The sequence below is a fragment of the Python bivittatus genome, unplaced genomic scaffold (assembly GCF_059951505.1).
Source record: "Python bivittatus isolate LINGU-HERP-01145 unplaced genomic scaffold, Pbiv_v1 ctg000700_np1212, whole genome shotgun sequence".
NCBI lineage: Eukaryota > Metazoa > Chordata > Lepidosauria > Squamata > Pythonidae > Python > Python bivittatus.
In genome coordinates this window covers 77,855,788-77,869,612 of record NW_028277098.1, presented here as the reverse complement: position 1 = coordinate 77,869,612, position 13,825 = coordinate 77,855,788, and the positions used below count along the sequence as shown (strand labels likewise).

The window sequence follows — 13,825 nt, the reverse complement described above, 5'->3', positions numbered from 1 at the left end:
CTCCTATTGACCATTAGGCTGCTGCAAGGGTGTCCCCTCCCCTCCAAGCACTGGGAACTGCCTTCCATGGCTATTAAGGCTTAGGTTTCAGGAGAGACTGAGCACCTGGCTTCCACAGATGCATCCACCTATGGAATACATTACAGGCATTTTCTGAAGTGCTTGCCAAGTCTCACCCAGGTCCCTTCTGAGAAAGGGCTAATCCTGCACTGTGCACATGGTTGGTTTAAGCCAGAAAAAAGAGGCAGGGTTAATTGTGTGTCACCAGTTCTAATACTAATAAATGTTCTACTTCTACAGACATGGGACTTCATGTGGACATACTTTGTACTGCTTTATTACTTTGGTGGTGGTGGACCATTTTGGCTATTCTTATGCCATTTTCATTACCAGACAACTTCTGATGCTGTCAGCCACAGCCATTCACTGCCAGCGCTGCAATTCCCTTGTAACTTGCTTATTATCAATTGCTCCCTGTTGTTTCATCTGTCCCCAGTGCTTGTGACCTGTCAGCTGGGCTATTTTTGGACACAGATTTAGCAATATTTCAGAATGGCACTAGACCCACACTCAGAAATAGCCTGACAAGTATTGGGAGTGGAGTATCTCTACTCCTGCACACTTAGTCAAACAGTGTGACAGTTTGCTAAACATGCTCTTCTAAGTACCTGCCTTATAAGGAGCCCTGCTGATGGTAGTTTTTTCTCCCAGCTGGTGAGGCTTGATGAGAAGGGAAATGAAGCTATGGAATCTACAAATTGCATTCTTTAACTTATTCTGCCTTAAAATTTTAAGGACAGAAGACACTTGCTGGCCTCATGACTTAGCTTCTGTAGTTGCTGACCTGATCAAGGCCTAGAAGGGCAACCTTTTCGTTTTGTCAATGGTTGGATGAATTTGTTGATTTCAGTTTCTATTTGTCCTTTTTTCACCGTTAAGCCTGCTTATTAGTTTCCACATCAGTCTGACATTTTTAAAATAGTTTTCATGAAAATGTATATGAAGTGTGTGGTTTAGACAAAGAATTACTCCTATTTAATGTATTAAAAACTAGCACTTATGATAGCCTTATTATTCCTAAGATGGCACTGGATCACAGATGCTTGCTATCTGCTCAGATTCCAAATGGTCATAAAAACTGTGTTGCAGTTTAGCACCTTGTGCTGCCTGGGCAAAAATTGCTTATATCAGTGTTTCTCAACCTTGGCAGCTTGAAGATGGGTGGACTTCAACTCCCAGAATTCCCCAGCCAGCATGGCTGGCTGGGGAATTCTGGGAGTTGAAGTCCACCCATCTTCAAGCTGCCAAGGTTGAGAAACACTGCTTATATGATGCAAATATTATAAGACCAGTTTCCAACTGAAGAAGTCTCTTGAGCTCTATGAATTAGCTCTAAGGATGAGCTTTTTTATTTTTTGTTTTTAATGTGCTAAATACCACCCACTTATAGATGTTGAGGAGTATTAATTTCAATAATGTACATCAGGTTGAAAGCTTATTGCACTTCAGATGATATTGTTGACTGAAATAACCTTAATTTCTGGACCTCAGTCTTCTGGAAAATAAACCCCAGAATAGTAGTACGTTCTGGCCAGAAGTCACGCTGCGCCTCCGGGAGTTTCTGAGACAGTGACAAGTCTGTTCAGGAGAATGAGAGCAAAGATCTTGCCTGCAATGGACAGCACAGAGATACCCCTGTAGTTTCCAGAGTCTGATTTGCTTCCTTATTTTTGAAGGATTGATGCCCACAATGAAGGCTTCACAGAAGTTGTCAGGCATCTTCTCTGTGGACCAAATGTCTTCCAAGATGTCTTGGAACTGCTGTAAGGCATTTGGGTCTACTCCTTTGTAGATCTTAGCAGGAATGCCATCCTGTCCTGTTGCTTTATTTGAGTTGATCTGTGAGATTGCTTTCTTGATCTCATCAGTAGAGGGAAGCAGGTGTAGGGCATCCAAGACTGGCAGCTGAGGAATCTGCTGCAAGACATCATGATCAACTATGGATGGCCTATTAAGTAGGTTGGAAAAGTGCTTAGCCCAGCAGTTTTTCAGTCCTTTCTGGTCTTTGGTCAGGCTCAACCATAAGATGACAGCAGGGGGAGCATCCTGAAGGACCATAAACTGACTTCATGGCACTGAAGAATTCTCTGGTCATATGCATGTCTGCAAAGCATTCCACTTGCTCAGCCTTTCTCAGCCACCACTACATTTTTCGCAGTTCCATTTGTACCTTGGACTGCAGGTGCTTAAACCTGTCTTTCTTTGAGACAGATGATGGATCATTCTGCCAGTCTGCGTAGGCCTTGTTCTTGGCCTGAAGGGCTGCTGAAATGGTCTCGTGGTTTTCATCAAACCAGTCTTGATGTACCTGTGTTTTCAGTCCAAGTACAGTTGTTGCAATCTGCATGATGACATCTGTAAACTGTGTCCACTTTTCAGACAGGTTCCTACAAGCGGTCAATTGCCAGAGAGTTTTTCATTAAGTACATCTTGGAAATGTTGGACTTGGCCTGGGTCTTGAGGTCTGCCAATATTGAATGACTTTCTGACAGTTCTTGGTTGCTTATGATGTAAGGGGCTATGTGCACTTTGAGAACCGACCAGACCAGCCTGCAATCTGTCCAGCACTCAGCACCTCACATGGCTCGAGTGATGGTGATGTCTTTAAAGTCATGCTGATGTACTATGACATAGTCAAGTAGGTGCCAGTGTTTGGACCTGGGATGCATCCAGGTAGTTTTGTACTTGTTTGCAAGTCTCAACATTGTGTTAGTGATGCACAGGTTGTGCTTGGCACATTTGCTCAGAATACATAAATAAATATACAAAAATGCTGTTAAATGTTTTTAAAAATCCTAATCAAGCTCAGCTCCTGGTGACTGCATGGATACATCCAAGTAGTTTTCTTGACAACAGTACAGAAATGGTTTGTCACTGTTTTCTTCCAGGATGGTTTTTGACTTCCTAGTCTAGCCTGCAGCCCTGGGATTTTCTAGTGGTCTCCTAAATAACAATCAAATCCAAGTTGCTTAGCTTTTTGCTAAACCAAGATCATCTGGGTGCCTTGAAAGATGGTCTGGAAGCTTCAGTGGTTAAAAACACAACTATCCAAATATTAGAGACAGCAAGATAGCTGAATATTCAACACCTACAACACTCCAATTGCTTAAGTGCTGCATTTCTGAACCCAGTTTAATTGGTTTGACCTCTAAAGCCTTAAATGATTTTAAATTTATTGAGTAAACCAGCATCAGTCTGCCTGCACTTTAGAGCTGGAAGAAAGCCCTTCTCTCTTGCTCTCCTTTGCAGGCTCTTTTGTTTGTTAATCTCAGAGACGTAGCCTTTTCTTCACTGGGCCCTGTCCTATAGAGATGCTGCTATGTGAGGTTCATCAGGTCATATTAGTGCTAACTTTTAAGAAAGACATCTTCATCTCTCAGACCTGGATGAACAGCCACAACTCTATGAAAAATGATATTCTGTTTTTATAATATGGACAAGTAGCCATATTATTACCTAATTTTATGATGCATAACTTTCCCCATTATATTCCAAGTTCATGCACTTTATTTTGGATAGCTGATCTATCACAGAATGTTTATGATCATACTTGCGTACCTGCATAAGGTATATTTTGTAAGCTATAATCACAAACATGCTTAGGGGTGTGTGTGTGTGTGTGTGTGTGTGTGAGTGATGATCAATACATAGTTGCTCCTGAACATTTTGCACCCCCACCTATGCAGAAGGTCAAGATCCCCTTTGTGTTTGCATGAAGCATCTCTGACTCTTAAAAACTGAGACACAACTGTGCAAGTTCAAGGTTTAAAATCTTGAGCAGTACAATAGTTCTCTGTGCTGCAGGAACATGGTTCAAAAGAACAATGTTGTGATTCATAGCTACCGTAGGTGTCTGTTAGAAGCCATGATAACGTCTAAATGCTGTTGGGTGTATCATAACACCATGATTCATGCAACATCATTTTTTCCCCTTGTAGATTCCCATAACTGCTACACAGCTGCACAAGTACATATAAGAATGTATCTTAGTAAATAAAATCAGTACATCAAGAATAACCATCTATCCTCATTGACAAAATAAAAAGAAATAAAGGACAGAGTGTCCTACTAGGAATCTTTCCTCCATCCTATTCCCAAATTCAAAGTTCAAAGTATTCCCACTAATATACATTACAATGCCTGCAAAGCCAGTGAATATCCAGTCATTAGCATTAAAGGCAGAGGAAGAAAATCTTGCCAAACCAGTTCTACTAGTAAGGCCACTGAGGCAGTAAGGAATAGAATATTGTTAGATTGTCATTTCTGTATGCTTGAATATATTGATTTAATATATTCAATCATTAAAAATGTATATTAAAAAATATTCAAATAGAAATATGTCTGGGTTATGAATGGAGAATAAATGTAATAGGTAGATATAACTCAGGCTTCAGCCCGATGGTGACAAAAAACATAGGATCAGTGATGCCCGAATAGTATTGCAGATTGCTAAATTGCTGTTTAGCAAAAGTTTGACCTTTTTCCTTACTAAATCAAGTGAAGGAACTGCCTGTATTTTCTAGGGCCTTGTAAAATATGGAATGTTGTTCTGTTAGAGATAGATTAGAGGGTTTGCATTGCAAGAGGTCACCTGTGCTCCCTTTTCAAATTCCTTGTTTACAAAAACTACAGCACATGAGTTGTTTCCTAGTGTAAAATGTGCTTTCAGTGGACAGTGTTACTACCAGAACTGTATTATTGCATGTAAAAATATATTTGGACTTCAGTGGTTTGGGGACAAGAGTTACTGCCTGCTCCCCCTGCCACTATGCAAAGAGTTTGTCTGTTTGTCATTGTTGTTACCTGCTGCTGAGATGTCCACTTTTTTGTACATAAAAGCAAAAGAATAAAATATATTGAGTGAAGGGAAACAAAGGGAACAGGAAGAAAGAGGGAAGTACGAAATGTTTCTACCCTATCAGCTTATTTTGTAACTAGGGCTAGAAGTTAACTCTGAGTGCCAAATAAGCCATATCTAAACCATGTTCACAATTTAAACCATGCTTGTACATTGGAGCAAACATTGGTGCATGCTTCTGCACTGGTGCTTGACCTTTGAATGGCACATGAGGTGACCACAGTCCCAAAAGTAGAGGACAAAGAATTGCAGGGGTAGGACCAGAAGAAAAAAGAAAGGGAACATTGGTTGAATTAAATTAAAATTAAATCAAATTTAGCTATTATGATTATTTCTCAGTCAAGATACACCTCCTTCTGTCACACTAAAATGGTTTGGCAGAGGTTTGAGCCTCTGGCTTGACAGAGGTTTGAGCCAGGCGTATTCAGGGCTTCCACAATTTGGAGGCAGTCCTAGTCCTTCAGGTTATGCTTGTGCTCTAACCGCAAGCATCTCGCATACCCTTAAATACAAATGCAGATCTCATCTGATTCTGTGCCCCAAACACCAATTGTAGTCTGTCTACATACATTAAAATTAGCAACTGTGAATTCCCAATATAGAAAATGTGCTTGAAAAACAACCAGAAATGTTATGTCAAAAGGATTTAGATTGCAATTGTATTTGTACTTACCTAGGAGGAAAGAGACAACTCTCTAGATCAGTTATGCTGGTTGAGAGCTATAATTTGGTGGAGCTTCCAATAACGATAAAATGGGAGCTATCCGGCCACACAAAATCTACACTGGTGCAGTTCTGCTCTCATAATAGCCAACATGGGGCAGAGAGAAGTGTGGGATGGAAGATAAATAAACTTCCATCATATCAACTTTAAGCCCTAGACAAAATGAGGCAGGGGGGGCTGCGGGCAGGGGGAGTCTTCCTGTTCAAATAAATGGACATGAAATCCAAGAAGTTGTGGGGTACTTTGAGGCAAGGTTTTTGTTATCCTCTTGTCTACCTCATTCATATCATGTTGTGAGATCTAGGTGTCATCACAGATAGTCCTCGCTTACCAATTGCCTTGTTCAGTGAAACAAGTAGCTTAAAAAGTAGATTTATGACCGGTCCTCAAACTTGCAGCCATCGCAGCATCTCCATGGTCATGTGATTGTGATTTGGTGCTTGGCAACGGACGTGCATTTACAATGATTTCTGCATCCAGCAATCATATGATCACCATTTGCAACCTTCACAGCTGGTTTCTGACAAGCATAGTGAATGGGAAAGCTGGCAGTAAGTTGCAAGTTGAGGTCACGTGATGTCATGCTTAATGACCTTGGGTGATTCACTTAATGACCACAGCAGAACTGATGTTGTAAGTTGAGCATGATCATGTGATGTTTCACTTAACGACTGTGCCACTTAGAACAGAATTGTTGGTCCCAACTGTAGTTAAATGAGGATTACCTATATTTTCCATTTGTTACCCTGTTGAATTGTCCTACAACTTCTGGTTTTCTTTCTTTTCCTTTTTTTAGTAAAAATGCTGCAACAATGTATTTTGATGTCTAATACTGGAAGAAGCATTAATTTGCATATTAGGACATAACTCTCTGAGTCTTAAAACCAGCTAGTATGAGTGGTGGAACAAACTTATCAGGAAGGAGCAAACATATAAGTATGATGCATGAATGTATGTAGTTCAATTGCAATGTAGCTCAATTCTAAGAAACTGCTTTATTCTATATATTCCATTTTAGGATTAGTTTTCCCAGACCCATCACTTTCTTAGATCTCCCTACAATAATACATGGATATGAAATATAGAGGTAAATCCAAACCTTACCCGCTTATGGAGGTACTGTTAGAAGGCTGGCTTCTCTGTGTCCCTCTAAAAGCAAAATAATTCCATCTTCTGTTACTGTCTTGCGTCCTCCTTCCCTCCTCCCTAACTGGTGCTTTTGTTTTTATAAATTAGTCTGAAGGTCAGAAGAGTATGAGGAGTGGCTTCTGCTGGGAAGTAAATTATTATCCTGCTATTGGCTCTGAGGGGATGAAAATACTGAAGATAGTGGTGGTGGAGAGGATAGTTGTTCTCACTGGAGGATTAAAGGCCAACTCAGCTTTCCTGGGAAAATGAAAAGTATTTAAGCAAGGTTTGTTTTCTGGAAGCAATTCACATGCTAGAGCTGAGCGATTAAGATATGTGCTACTTTTTAAATGCTAGCAGAAAGTCTAGAAAGTGTGAGTACAGATAGGTCTCAATTAGTGCAGTTAATCAATACCACAAAATGCTCACATTATTTGAATATGTACTATTCAAAGGGATATTCCTATGGACAATTTGGTAATTGGTTCCAGCTTGATGGAATTAGGCAATGAAAAATTTTAAACATACATTTTTTTATACAGATATTAATGAAATATTACAGTAAAAGATAAAAAGTATATACTTATAACTTAAATTCATGGTTAACAAAGTCACAGAATAGATATAGAAAGTAAAAAACCACCAAACATCTAAATATCATTCCTAAAGATAAGCTTACACTGACAAAAACATCTTTATTGTCTCTCAGAATATTTTAGCAGTGTAGACTGAATTGTTTTCTTTTTCTTTAAATCTTCATATACAGGTGAAACTCGAAAAATGAGACTATCATGCAAATGTTCATTTATGTCAGTATGGCAACTCAAAATGTGAAACCAATATATGAGATAGGCGCATTACATGCAAAGCAAGATATGTCAAGCCTTACTTTGGTATAATTGTGATGATTATGGTGTACAGCTTATGAAAACCCCAAATTCACAATCTCAGAAAATTAGAATAGTGTGAAAAGGTTCAATATTCTAGGCTCAAAGTGTCCCACTCTAATCAGCTAATGAATCCATAACACCTGCAAAGGGTCCCTGAGCCTTTAAATGGTCTCTCAGGTTGGTTCAGTAGGAATCACAAGCGTGGGAAAGACTCCTGACCTGACAGTTGTGCAGAAAACCATCATTGACACCCTCCATAAGGAGGGAAAGGCCCAAAAGGTAATTGCAAAAGAAGTTGGATGTTCCCAAAGTGCTGTATCAAAGCACATCAATAGAAGGTTATGTGGAAGGGAAAAGTGTGGAAGAAAAAGGTGCACAAGCAGCAGGGATGACTGCAGCCTGGAGAGGATTGTCAGGAAAAGGCCATTCAAAAGTGTTGGGGACTTTCACAAGGAGTGGACTGAGGCTGGAGTTAGTGCATCAAGAGCCACCACACACAGACGGATCCTGGACATGGGCTTCAAATGTCGTATTCCTCTTGTCAAGCCGCTCCTGAACAACAAACAACGTCAGAAGCGTCTTACCTGGGCTACAGAAAAAAAGAACTGGTCTGTTGCCCAGTGGTCCAAAGTCCTCTTTTCTGATGAGAGCAACTTTTGCATCTCATTTGGGAACCAAAGACCCAGAGTCTGGAGGAAGAATGGAGAGGCACACTATGCACGATGCTTGAAGTCCAGTTTCTTGAAGTTTCCACAGTCTATGTTGATTTGGGGAGCATGTCATCTGCTGGTATTGGTCCATTGTGCTTCTTTAAGTCCAGGGTCAACACAGCTGTCTACCAGGAGATATTGGAGCACTTCATGTTTCCTTCCGCAGACGAGCTTTATGGGGATGCTGACTTCATTTTCCAGCAGGACTTGGCACCTGCCCACACTGCCAAAAGTACCAAAACCTGGTTCAATGACCATGGGATTACTGTGCTTGATTGGCCAGCAAACTCGCCTGACCTGAACCCCATAGAGAATCTATGGGGCATTGCCAAGAGAAAGATGAAGGACATGAGACTGAACAATGCAGCGGAGCTGAAGGTCGCTATTGAAGCATCCTGGTCTTCCATAACACCTCAGCAGTGCCAAAGGCTGATAGCATCCATGCCATGCCACATTGTGGCAGTCATTGCTGCAAAAGGGGTCCAAACCAAGTACTGAGTACATATGCATGCTTATACTTTGCAGAGGTCCGATATTGTTCTATTTCCAATCCTTGTGTTATTGATGTCATGTAATATTCTAATTTTCTGAGATTGTGAATTTGGGGTTTTCATAAGCTGTACGCCATAATCATCACAATTATACCAAAGTAAGGCTTGACATATCTCGCTTTGCATGTAATGTGCCTATCTCATATATTGGTTTCACCTTTTGAGTTGCCATACTGACATAAATGAACATTTGCACGATATTCTAATTTTTTGAGTTTCACCTGTATATGCTAGTAGATACAGAGTGCTTTATCCGCATCCTGGCAAATTTACATGCTTCAATCGAGGTTAGGGTCAGTATCCATAATTTTTTGCTTCATGACTTCTACAGCTTGAAAAGTATTTTCAAATTCCTTGACAGTGAACTCCTTCACTTGCACATTACTGTTCTCCTCTGATGGAATCTTCCTTTTCTTCATTTTGCACACACGAAGATTAGCAGTGTCTAAAACCCAACCACAACTCTGCATGCCCTAGCCTTAATTGCGCCCACACTAGCTTCACATTAACTGAATTTTGGGTTCCATTAAACGTGACCTGGTATCAATTTACAATTTGTACTAAATCAAATATCGCATGATTCGAACTTGTACTAATTGCCACCTACCTGTACAGAGTCTCTGTCTACATTTATGAAGGAACAGTTAACAGGTAACTCTCCAACCAGTGCATTCTCCCCATCAGACCTCATGCACTGCCATCTGTACTTCCCCCCACCAACTCCTCTACATGATAGGTTTTTCAAAGTCCATTTCTTTCCATCTTGTGTTTAAAATCAAAATGCTTCCCACTCCTTTTATGTAAAAATTCCCAACCCCTCTGGACAGTGGAGAAGACCAAATTGTATCTGCCCGCCATGTAACTATTACAGATGAGTAGACTCTCAGGGAAAAACAAAACAAAAACAACCCTATGAAATGACACTGATCACTCACATCTTTAAATGCTCAGGGATTAAATTTCAGAATTTTAAGAGCTAAGTGATCAAAATGCTCTATCTGGATAGATACATTTCTCAATTTTGCTTTTTGCCACATCAGATGGTTGAAAAGTTGAGTGCAGAATCTGAGGTCCCAGGGCCATTGTGTGACAAAGATTTCAGGCTATTTCAGAACATCTTTAAAAAAATGAGATATGAACAATTAAGCAATGATTAGATTAGGAAGTGTATAAAAGGGGAACTCATGCTGAAGCCACTTGAAATGGACAGTTCAGTTCCTTCTTAGGCATATAGTTTAGACGTTTCTGGTAAGCAAGTACTTCACAGTCTTGATATAGATAGTGACTGGTGTGAAGGCTGTACTATGCTACACTACAAGTAGAAATACAATTTTATTGTTTTGACCATCAATGATAAACCATGCATACTAAGCTAACTTTATAAAGTTTTGATAGGCTTTCTGTCTGGTTTAACCTGTAATAAAATTGAGTTCTGGAAAAAAGAAAGAAAAACACTTTTTGCCTCAGGTAAAGATAAATACTGTTTATGCAAGACCTAGAAAGACATATAGCCTAAGGGAAGTTTGACAATATACTTCAAAAGCTCTAAACTAATGGCTTAATTAAAATAGACCTATACAAGGGAATTTTTGAATAGAACAGAAATATAGGGCCATTGTAAACTCTGAGTGCAGTTCTCAGAGTCTAAAAAAAAATGCCATTGGGATATAGGCATTCTTTTAAAAGTCTGACTGAAGGGGAACATGGTTAAATTATTAATTGATGATTAAAAATTACTTGCATAAATTATTAAATGGAAATTAATTATGTTATTAATTACCATATTAAATTTAAATTAAGTTCAATTTAATTTTGGTCTCAGACCCATCTACTTTTTAGCATGCAGGCCCACGCCACATGACTTAAAGCTCAGCCTGGAAATTGATGCACATCTCTGGTTTAAAACATCACATTTCTTGTCAAGTCCATGTTTAATAATGAATTTACAAGTACTGGTAAAGGTTTATCTGTATTTTATTGTCATTTGCTCCTTCTTTCAATTCCTTATTAAATATGCATACTTGCAAGACTTGAGGCCAATTCCAGGCCAGATATGATTATTACACAAATACGTAACAACTGCTTATCCTGAAGGCTGCTAAGATGCACTTTGCCAAGTATCTATTAATCTGGAAGAGCAGAAGGAAGAAATCTCAAATTTAAAACCCTGAGAATATAAGTATCTACACCTCCACACTAGCGATGGACATTCAACTGTTCTCTATGGCTTCATTCTTGTATGCAGTTCTTCATTCATTCTTAGGCCAAGCACTGCCTAAGAATTCTTTAACCAAGTGAAATCAAGGAATCAAGCTAAGCTATGATGTTCCCATTCATGATTTACTACCAAGTCCAGATCAGGAAGCCTGAAAGTATTGTATGGGGATTAAATATCTGGTAAATCATGTGTAATTGTTGTAATTGTTGTTGTAATTCACTTTCCATTACTCTTTTCCACTTGAATATGTGTGTGTGTGTGTGTGCATGCATGCATGTGGGAGTATGAAATGAATTGTATAATACGTTAGAAGTAAACAGCACTTCTTTTTAACATTACATATGTTATCAGCATGTCAAATCATGACTAATGGGAGGTGAACCACTAACACAAACAAGCCCTGAGGACTTCATCAGGATCAGAATGTCCTAAGTTAAAACTGAAAGTGACTGAATGCTGGTTATCCATCAGTAAATTTTCCATCCTTCTGTTATTCTCTAACATTGCATTTGAAAATAAGTGCACATGGACCTGGGCTGGGACAGAAACATTTTCCTTAATGTGATCATTTCTTACTTGCAGATCTAATTCCACGTAGTACTTTTTGGCATGTGCTTCTGGGATAACATTTCATGGCCACAGATAGTCCTTGGATTAAGGCTATGCCATTTCAAATCTTATGATGACTAGATTTTACATTACTGTTAATAGATCATCACTAGTATATAATAATGCTAATTTCAAAGATAAAAGTACAGTGGTGTGTGTTCTTATTGACAGACAGCATGCAGTATATAACCTACTAATAACTTTGTTGGAACTGATCAGAATCCATCTAATCTAGAAGTGAGGAACCTGTGGCCCTTCTGATATGGCTGAACTATATTCAGCATTCTTGAACATTAACTATGCTGATTTGAATTGCTAGGAATCCTAGCTCAGCCACATTTGGCAGTAATAAATTCCTGATGCCAGATATAATCCAGCAGCGTGGACTGTTTTCAGTAGTTGGCAGTGTATCTGATTTTCAGGTAGCCATTGACACAAATTCTTCCAATATGATTGCTTTAGGTTATAGGTGTATCTTGCAGAGATCTTAGGTATGCAAATATACTAATATCCTTGGACCCTGATTGTAAGTCATTGATGGTAGCAAATACGAGTTAACAAGTTACGTTTTCAATCTTTATATATTGCTTTGTCTTAGTGAAAATAGAAACTTGTCTTCCTCCCCACTGCTAAGAATTCAAACAAATAGTTCTCGTATCAGCAACAGCAATAGGTAGTTTTCTCAAGACAAGCCTGATGGGGGCTGGCCTGTCAAAACATAACTTTGTACCTGCATGGTGGTACTGTCTCTGAAGAGCCAAACTGCCATCACCATTTTATTTTTTTATAGATATTGTATTTCAACCATTCATATATCCTTGTAAGAATCACCATGAAGTAATTCAGGCTGAAATGGTGGTTGGCCGAAATGAGCTTCACATCTGGGCATACTTAAAGAAGTTCTCAGCCCAACTGCAATTGTATTTGGCATTACAGTACCGGTAGCTGGAATTCTCAAGTTGCTTCAATTCTGTAAATTGTCTTCAGCGCAGGCAATGAAGGCTTATTTTGAACCAAGGGCAGAACAAACTTATTGCCAGTAAGAGTGCTCAGGCTTTGGATTTATTTTTATTTCTAGATTACAGTTCCCTAAAGAAAAAACAGAATAATAAAATAATAGTATAGAAATAAGCCTTGCTTCCAAAAACATAGTGCATGTGGAAAACAGAGGGCATTCAAAGCTGTCAAATTTATGCATGCATGCATGTATGCTTGTATATATGTATGAATTTTAGTTTGGCAAACTTTGGGATTGCCACAAATCTTCAAATGCATAGTAGTCAACATTAAATGTTCAAAGATTTTACTTTGTAGATATTCATACAGAGTGACAGAATTGGACAATTGAAGAAAAAAAAGAGTATCTTATATTTTTGTTCTTTTATTTTGTTTTGTTTAGGGAAAAATGTTCTCTGAAGAAAGTCCTGAACTTGTTTCCTGTTTTCTTGTTCTTCCTGGCTCTAACTACTGTTTTCAATTGTCTGATACAGCTTCAGCATTTTGGCCTCTAAGTTGGAACATGATAATAAAGGATCATATAATGCAGCCTTCCCCAATCTAATGACCTCCAAGTGTTGTTTCTAAAACCACAGCTCCCATCTCTTCAGGCTAGCATATTTGGAAGCCACTTGAAGAAGGGTGATACAGTGCCTATCAGAGTCAGTTAGATTTCACTGAGAGTTAAGCTAACTCAAGCACATTCACAAAATTTCTATTATTACTGGACCCAGGAGTTATGCCTTTTTTGTAGCGGCTCCTTCCCCCATAGAACAGCATCCTCCCAGAGATTTGGATGGCTTCCACCTTGTTAGCCTTTCATAAGATGCTTAAAACCTGGCTGATCCCCCAGGCATTTCGGCCATGACGTGAGCTCTACTAGTTGACTGGTTGTTGATGTAGTGTTTTTGGTAAATGGGAAATGTTTCTTGACCCTGAACTTGGTTTGTTAGAATATAGTTGCTGTTGTTTGTTTTATGGTACTGGTTTCTAAATTTTGTGTGCTACCCAGAGTCTTGACTGAGATGGCCAGCTAAATAGTTTAAATGAAAAAAAACTCCCATTTTCAATAGTTGTATTT

At 39.0% G+C, this 13,825-nt stretch overlaps 1 protein-coding gene across 1 annotated transcript in view; it reads right to left on the bottom strand.

The window, feature by feature from the left end:
* The window catches only part of SGK2 (serum/glucocorticoid regulated kinase 2), a 48,379-nt gene extending 41,270 nt beyond the window's left edge, over nucleotides 1-7,109 (bottom strand). Inside the window, exon 1 of the mRNA XM_007431822.4 lies at nucleotides 6,747-7,109. The gene's annotated coding sequence lies outside the window, so the exon portion shown is untranslated. The remainder of the gene's footprint in view (nucleotides 1-6,746) is intronic.
* Nucleotides 7,110-13,825: the final 6,716 nt, after the last annotated feature.